We start from the raw sequence: 7500 nt of genomic DNA on the forward strand, positions 1-7500 counted from the left end.
AAAATCACGTCTCTACCCCCGGACGGCCTCAAGAGCGCAGGCACTGCCCACCGGGGAGGCGCGCCAAACACGCCGCCTCTTACGATGACACAACTGGAGGTAACGAAAAACAGCGACCCCTTCGGCGGCTGGAAGTGCGTGCTCCGGACACAAGGTCTACCCGGCCACTCCGGCACTAAGTACCGCCGGAGCCGGGTAGACGTGACAGCCGATCCGGTCCCCGGAGCCGGGTAGACCTGACAGCCGGTCCGGTCTCCGGAGCCGGGTAGACCTGACAGCCGAGGTGGTCCCCGGAGCCGGGTAGACCTGACAGCCGATCCGGTCCCCGGAGCCGGGTAGACCTGACAGCCGACGCGGTCCTCGGAGCCGGGTAGACCTGACAGCCGATCCGGTCCCCGGAGCCGGGTAGACCTGACAGCCGACGCGGTCCTCGGAGCCGGGTAGACCTGACAGCCGATCCGGTCCCCGGAGCCGGGTAGACCTGACAGCCGGTCGGGTCCCCGGAGCGGGGTAGACCTGACAGCCGATACCGACCCCGGAGCCGGGTAGACCTGACAGCCGATCCGGTCCCCGGAGCGAGGTAGACCTGACAGCCGATCCGGTCCCCGGAGCCGGGTAGACCTGACAGCCGATCCGGTCCTCGGAGCCGGGTAGACCTGATAGCCGATCCGGTCCCCGGAGCCGGGTAGACCTGACAGCCGATCCGGTCCCCGGAGCGAGGTAGACCTGACAGCCGGTCGGGTCCCCGGAGCGGGGTAGACCTGACAGCCGAACCGGTCCCCGGAGCCGGGTAGACCTGACAGCCGATCCGGTCCCCGGAGCGAGGTAGACCTGACAGCCGATACCGACCCCGGAGCGAGGTAGACCTGACGGCCGCTCCGGTCCCCGGAGCCGGGTAGACCTGACAGCCGATCCGGTCCCCGGAGCCGGGTAGACCTGACAGCCGATACGGACCCCGGAGCGAGGTAGACCTGACGGCCGCTCCGGTCCCCGGAGCCGGGTAGACCTGACAGCCGATCCGCTCCCCGGAGCCGGGTAGACCTGACAGCCGATCCGCTCCCCGGGGCCGGGTAGACCTGACAGCCGATCCGGTCCCCGGAGCCGGGTAGACCTGACAGCCGATCCGGTCCCCGGAGCCGGGTAGACCTGACAGCCGACCCGGTCCCCGGGGCTAGGTAGACCTGACAGCCGATCCGGTCCCCGGAGCCGGGTAGACCTGACAGCCGATCCGGTCCCCGGGGCTAGGTAGACCTGACAGCCGGTCGGGTCCCCGGAGCCGGGTAGACCTGACAGCCGATCCGGTCCCCGGAGCCGGGTAGACCTGACAGCCGATCCGGTCTCCGGAGCCGGGTAGACCTGACAGCCTGTCCGGTCCCCGGAGCGAGGTAGACCTGACAGCCGGTCCGGTCCCCGGAGCGAGGTAGACCTGACAGCCGACCCGGACCCCGGAGCCGGGTAGACCTGACAGCCGACCCGGTCCCCGGAGCGAGGTAGACCTGACAGCCGATCCGGTCCCCGGAGCCGGGTAGACCTGACAGCCGGTCGGGTCCCCGGAGCCGGGTAGACCTGACAGCCGACCCGGTCCCCGGAGCCGGGTAGACCTGACAGCCGACCCGGACCCCGGAGCCGGGTAGACCTGACAGCCGGTCCGGTTCCCGGAGCGAAGTAGACCTGCCCGCCTATCCCCGGAGGCGGGTAGAAGTTGCAGCCGAGCCGGTCCCCGGAGCCGGGCACACCGGGCAGCCGGTGTGGGGTGGGGGTGATATTTTTGTTTTTTCTTTTCGTTCATGATTTAAGCGTCACCGGCACAGCGGCCAGCCTGACCCGGGTCCTCCCTTCCAACAAGTGCGTGCGGGCAGGTGGGGGGTGGGGGGGTGGGGGGGCGGCGGGGGGGCCGGGGGCTCATAAATAATTTTGATTTATCACCGGGTGGTGATAAATAATTTTGATCTTTTTTTTTCGTTCACGTTTTTAGCGTCACTGGCACAGCCGCCAGCCTGACCCGGATCGTCCCGGCGGGGGGGGGCGGGGGGGGGGGGGGCTGTCGGGCGAGGGGGGGGTATGTGGGTGGGGGGAGGGGTTGGGGTGGGCGAAAAACTAAGTTTCAACTTTTTTTTGTTCGTGATTTAAGCGCCAGTGGCAGAGCCGCCACCCTGACCCGGATCAGGTCGGGGGCGGGGGTGGGGGTGGGGCGTGGCGGTCCGCGGCTTCGCGCCCTGCGCGGGCGCGCGAGCACACCACTGCCCGGCAAGCGGCAGCGGCGGGGAAGGGGTGCCGGTGCAGAGGCAGGCGAGAGCGGGCAGCGAGCGGGCGGGGAGCACGGCGCAGAGGTGGGCCGGGGAGAGGGCGGCAGGCACGCGGTGCCTCTTTTCGGAGTAGGTTTTGGGTCGGTAAGGTGGGGGGGGGGGGGGGGGGGGCGTTGTGTGTGCTGGGGGCGGGGGCGGGGGGGTTCAGTGGGTTCTCCAGCCGCGGCAGGGGCGGGCAGGCGCGCAGCAGAGCGAGCGAGCGAGCGGCTGAGAAAGGAAGGCGGGAGCGCCGGGGCACGGGCACGGGCACGGCCAGGGCCAGGGGCGCGGCAGGGTAGAGACTCGGCAGCCGGGGTTAGATCCCCGCTCGCCACCGGGAATCCCTTAACCCGCCCGGGCACGGAGCCGGCAGGGACTCCGCTGGGTCCTAAAGTCTCCCGCCGTCCTTGCCGGGGCGGGGTGGGGGGGGGTGGCAAACCTGCCCGAGGGCAGCGTGGGGAGGGGGCGGCCGGATTCGCAGTGAACCGGGTGGTGAATAGAGGCGGGGGAGGGGGGGGTGAAGGGGGACAGCGGGGTGTGGCGGGGGGGTGGGTGGTAATTCGGTGGCGGCAGCGGGGCTTGGGGGGAGACGCTCTGTCTGCGTCTGCGTCTGCCGCACGCGAGAGGTTCGGGCCCGTTGGAGGGGGTGGGGTGGGTGTTGTGTGCACGTGTGCGTGCGGCGGCAGACGGGGCTTTGGGGCTGGGGGAGAGGCCTGCTGGGGGGGGTGAGAGGCGAAGGGGGGAATGGGAAGGGGCGGGGGAGATGGTGCACCCGTGTGCAAGTGCCTCGGTGTGCGCGCAGTTGGGGTGGGGCAGATGTGACCCAGACGCCTGGGTGCCTTGGGGAGCACTTGTGGGGCAGCCGGGGGGCACAGCTGGGGCAGCCGTGAGGCATTTGTGGGGCAGCTGTGGTGCCAGCGGCACCCGCAGGCCTGTCTTCCCTGGGGGGAGACGGCAGGCCCACAGACCCGCTATTCCCTGGGGAGCACCTGCAGGGCAGCCGTGGGGCAGGGCTGGGGCAGTACTTGTGGGGCAGATGTGACCCAGAGGCCTGCTGTTCCTCGGGGAGCACTTGCGGGGCAGCCGTGGGGCACTGCGGGGCAGCTGTGGGGCCGGGGCACCAGCAGGCCTGTCTTCCCTTGGGGGGAGAAGGCAGGCCCGGAGTCCCACTATTCCCTGAGGAGCAGCTGCAGGGCAGCCGTGGGGCAGCGCTGGGGCAGTACTTGTGGGGCAGATGTGACCCAGAGGCCTGCGGTTCCTCAGGGAGCACTTGCGGATCAGCCGTGGGGCAGAGTTTGAGAAGCTGTGGGGCCAGAGGCACCCGCAGGCCTGCGTTCCCTGAAGCAGACTGCAGGCCCAGATGCCTGTGGCTCCTCGGGGAGCACTTGCAGGGCAGCTGTGGGGCAGCACTTGTGGGGAAGATGTGACCCAGAGGCCCGCTGTTCCTCAGGGAGCACTTGAGGGGCAGCTGTGGGGCCAGGGGCACCCGCAGGCCTGCCTTCCCTGGGGGGAGACGGCAGGCCCAGAGGCCTGCGGTTCCTCGGGGAGCGCTTGCGGGGCAGCCGTGGGGCAGCACTGGGGCAACACTTGTGGGGCAGATGTGACCCAGAGGCCCCGCTGTTCCTCGGGGAGCACTTGTGGAGCAGCTCTGGGGCCCTGCGGGGCAGCTGTGGGGCCAGGGGCACCCGCAGGCCTGCCTTCCCTGGGGGGAGACGGCAGGCCCAGAGGCCTGCGGTTCCTCGGGGAGCGCTTGCGGGGCAGCCGTGGGGCAGCACTGGGGCAGCACTTGTGGGGCAGATGTGACCCAGAGGCCCCGCTGTTCCTCGGGGAGCACTTGTGGAGCAGCTGTGGGGCCCTGCGGGGCAGCTGTGGGGGCAGGGGCACCCGCAGGCCTGCCTTCCCTGGGGGGAGACGGCAGGCCCAGAGGCCTGCGGTTCCTCGGGGAGCGCTTGCGGGGCAGCCGTGGGGCAGCACTGGGGCAGCACTTGTGGGGCAGATGTGACCCAGAGGCCCCGCTGTTCCTCGGGGAGCACTTGTGGAGCAGCTCTGGGGCCCTGCGGGGCAGCTGTGGGGCCAGGGGCACCCGCAGGCCTGCCTTCCCTGGGGGGAGACGGCAGGCCCAGAGGCCTGCGGTTCCTCGGGGAGCGCTTGCGGGGCAGCCGTGGGGCAGCACTGGGGCAGCACTTGTGGGGCAGATGTGACCCAGAGGCCCCGCTGTTCCTCGGGGAGCACTTGTGGAGCAGCTGTGGGGCCCTGCGGGGCAGCTGTGGGGCCAGGGGCACCCGCAGGCCTGCCTTCCCTGGGGGGAGACGGCAGGCCCAGAGGCCTGCGGTTCCTCGGGGAGCGCTTGCGGGGCAGCCGTGGGGCAGCACGGGGGCAGTACTTGTGGGGCAGATGTGACCCAGAAGCCTGCTGTTCCTCGGGGAGCACTTGCAAGGCTGCTGTGGGGCAGCCCTTGTTGGGCAGATGTGACCCAGAGGCCCGCTGTTCCTCAGGGAGCACTGGAGGGGCAACTGTGGGGCCAGGGGCACCCGCAGGCCTCTCTTTCCTGGGCGGAGACGGCAGGCCCAAGGCATGCTGTTCCTCGGGGAGCACTTGAGGAGCAGCCGTGGGGCACCGGTGGGGAAGCTGTGGGGCCAGAGGCACCCGCCGGCCTGAGTTCCCTGGAAGCAGACTGCAGGCCCAGATGCCTGCGGTTCCTCGGGGAGCACTCGCGGGGCAGCCGTGGGGCAGCACTTGTGGGGCAGATGTGACCCAGAAGCCTGCTGTTCCTCGGGGAGCACTTGCAAGGCTGCTGTGGGGCACTGGTGGGGAAGCTGTGGGGCCAGGGGCACCCGCAGGCCTGCCTTCCCTGGGGGGAGACGGCAGGCCCAGAGGCCTGCGGTTCCTCAGGGAGCACTCGCGGGGCAGCCGTGGGGCAGCACTGGGGCAGCACTTGTGGGGCAGATGTGACCCAGAGGCCCCGCTGTTCCTCGGGGAGCACTTGTGGAGCAGCTGTGGGGCCCTGCGGGGCAGCTGTGGGGGCAGGGGCACCCGCAGGCCTGCCTTCCCTGGGGGGAGACGGCAGGCCCAGAGGCCTGCGGTTCCTCGGGGAGCGCTTGCGGGGCAGCCGTGGGGCAGCACTGGGGCAGCACTTGTGGGGCAGATGTGACCCAGAGGCCCCGCTGTTCCTCGGGGAGCACTTGTGGAGCAGCTCTGGGGCCCTGCGGGGCAGCTGTGGGGCCAGGGGCACCCGCAGGCCTGCCTTCCCTGGGGGGAGACGGCAGGCCCAGAGGCCTGCGGTTCCTCGGGGAGCGCTTGCGGGGCAGCCGTGGGGCAGCACAGGGGCAGTACTTGTGGGGCAGATGTGACCCAGAAGCCTGCTGTTCCTCGGGGAGCACTTGCAAGGCTGCTGTGGGGCACTGGTGGGGAAGCTGTGGGGCCGGGGGCACCCGCAGGCCTGTCTTTCCTGAGGGCAGACGGCAGGCCCGAGGCATGCTGTTCCTCGGGGAGCACTTGCGGGGCAGCCGTGGGGGCAGTACTTGTGGGGCAGATGTGACCCAGAAGCCTGCTGTTCCTCGGGGAGCACTTGCAAGGCTGCTGTGGGGCACTGGTGGGGAAGCTGTGGGGCCGGGGGCACCCGCAGGCCTGTCTTCCCTGGGGGGAGACGGCAGGCCCAGAGGCCTGCGGTTCCTCGGGGAGCGCTTGCGGGGCAGCCGTGGGGCAGCACGGGGGCAGTACTTGTGGGGCAGATGTGACCCAGAAGCCTGCTGTTCCTCGGGGAGCACTTGCAAGGCTGCTGTGGGGCACTGGTGGGGAAGCTGTGGGGCCGGGGGCACCCGCAGGCCTGTCTTTCCTGAGGGCAGACGGCGGGCCCGAGGCATGCTGTTCCTCGGGGAGCACTTGCGGGGCAGCCGTGGGGCAGCGCGGGGGCAGTACTTGTGGGGCAGATGTGACCCAGAAGCCTGCTGTTCCTCGGGGAGCACTTGCAAGGCTGCTGTGGGGCACTGGTGGGGAAGCTGTGGGGCCGGGGGCACCCGCAGGCCTGTCTTCCCTGGGGGGAGACGGCGGGCCCTGAGGCCCGCCGTTCCTCGGGGAGAACTTGCGGGGCAGCCGTGGGGCAGCGCGGGTGCAGTACTTGTGGGGCAGATGTGACCCAGATGCCTGGCTGCCTTGGCGGGTAGAGGGGTCCCGGAGGCCTGTGTGGTCCTTGAGGGTCAGTCGGGTCCCTGCCTGTGGGTGAGTTGTGGGGCGGCCGTGGGGCGGCGCGGGGTGGGTGTGGGTGGGCTGGGTGTGTGCCCGTGTCTGCCACTCGTGAGGGGTCTTGGCCTGGGAGGTGGGGGGGGGGGGGCGCTCGTCTGCGTCGGCGCGTCTGTGTTGCGCGCACGTGTGCGCGAGGTGGCAGACGGGGTCTTGGGGGTGTGGAGGGGGGACTGAGGAGGGCCGGGGGGGGGGGGGGGGGGGGGGGGCGGGTGTGTTTCGGGGGTGCACGGTGCACGCCCGAAAGAGATGCAAAGGATTTGTAACGCTCTCCAGAACGCCGCCTTCTCTGTTACAGCCGGCTCGCTGGGCCGCGTCCTTGCCCGGCCTGCACCTGTGCCTGTCGGGGGGGGGGGGGAGGCCCTCGGGCCGCTCTTCTGCCCGTGGCACCCGTCCTTGGGAAAGCAGCTGCTGCTGCTGCCGCCCCACCGCCGCCGCCGCCGCCGCCGCGTGGGGTGAGACCTGGGCTCCCGGGGCCCGGTTCCAGCGGCTAGGGCACGGGCCGGGGGGGCTGCCGGAAGACGAGCGGGTCACAGGCCCGGCTGAAGTCACCCGCCCTCCTTCGCACGGCGAGAAACAGAATCGAAGCCAGGTAATGGGGGGGGGCGGGGGCGGAGGAGGACTACACACCAACGGAGGAGAGGAAAAAAACAACAAAGAAAACGCCCACAAAATCAATCTCCGCTCAATCTGCCAGGTCTACCCGGCACGGCTTTGGGGCGGGGGGGGGGGGGCCGGTTTGTGGGGCTGGAGAACAGGCCGACCGGTCTACCCGGGCTGCGGAGGTTCAAAGACGAGGGGTACGAGCTCTTCCCGGCTCCGGAGTGGCCTGAAACGCGGGGGGAGGGATGGAAACGGTGGGGCGACAGCCCTCACCCTCCTGTCACACCGCAAGTGTCCCCCAGCCCAGCCCAGCCCAGCCCAGCCCAGCCCGGACGGGGAGAGCCGAGCCACGGGGAGGACGACTCCCCTCTCT

The sequence above is a fragment of the Rissa tridactyla genome, unplaced genomic scaffold (genome assembly GCF_028500815.1).
Source record: "Rissa tridactyla isolate bRisTri1 unplaced genomic scaffold, bRisTri1.patW.cur.20221130 scaffold_476, whole genome shotgun sequence".
NCBI classification, from domain to species: domain Eukaryota; kingdom Metazoa; phylum Chordata; class Aves; order Charadriiformes; family Laridae; genus Rissa; species Rissa tridactyla.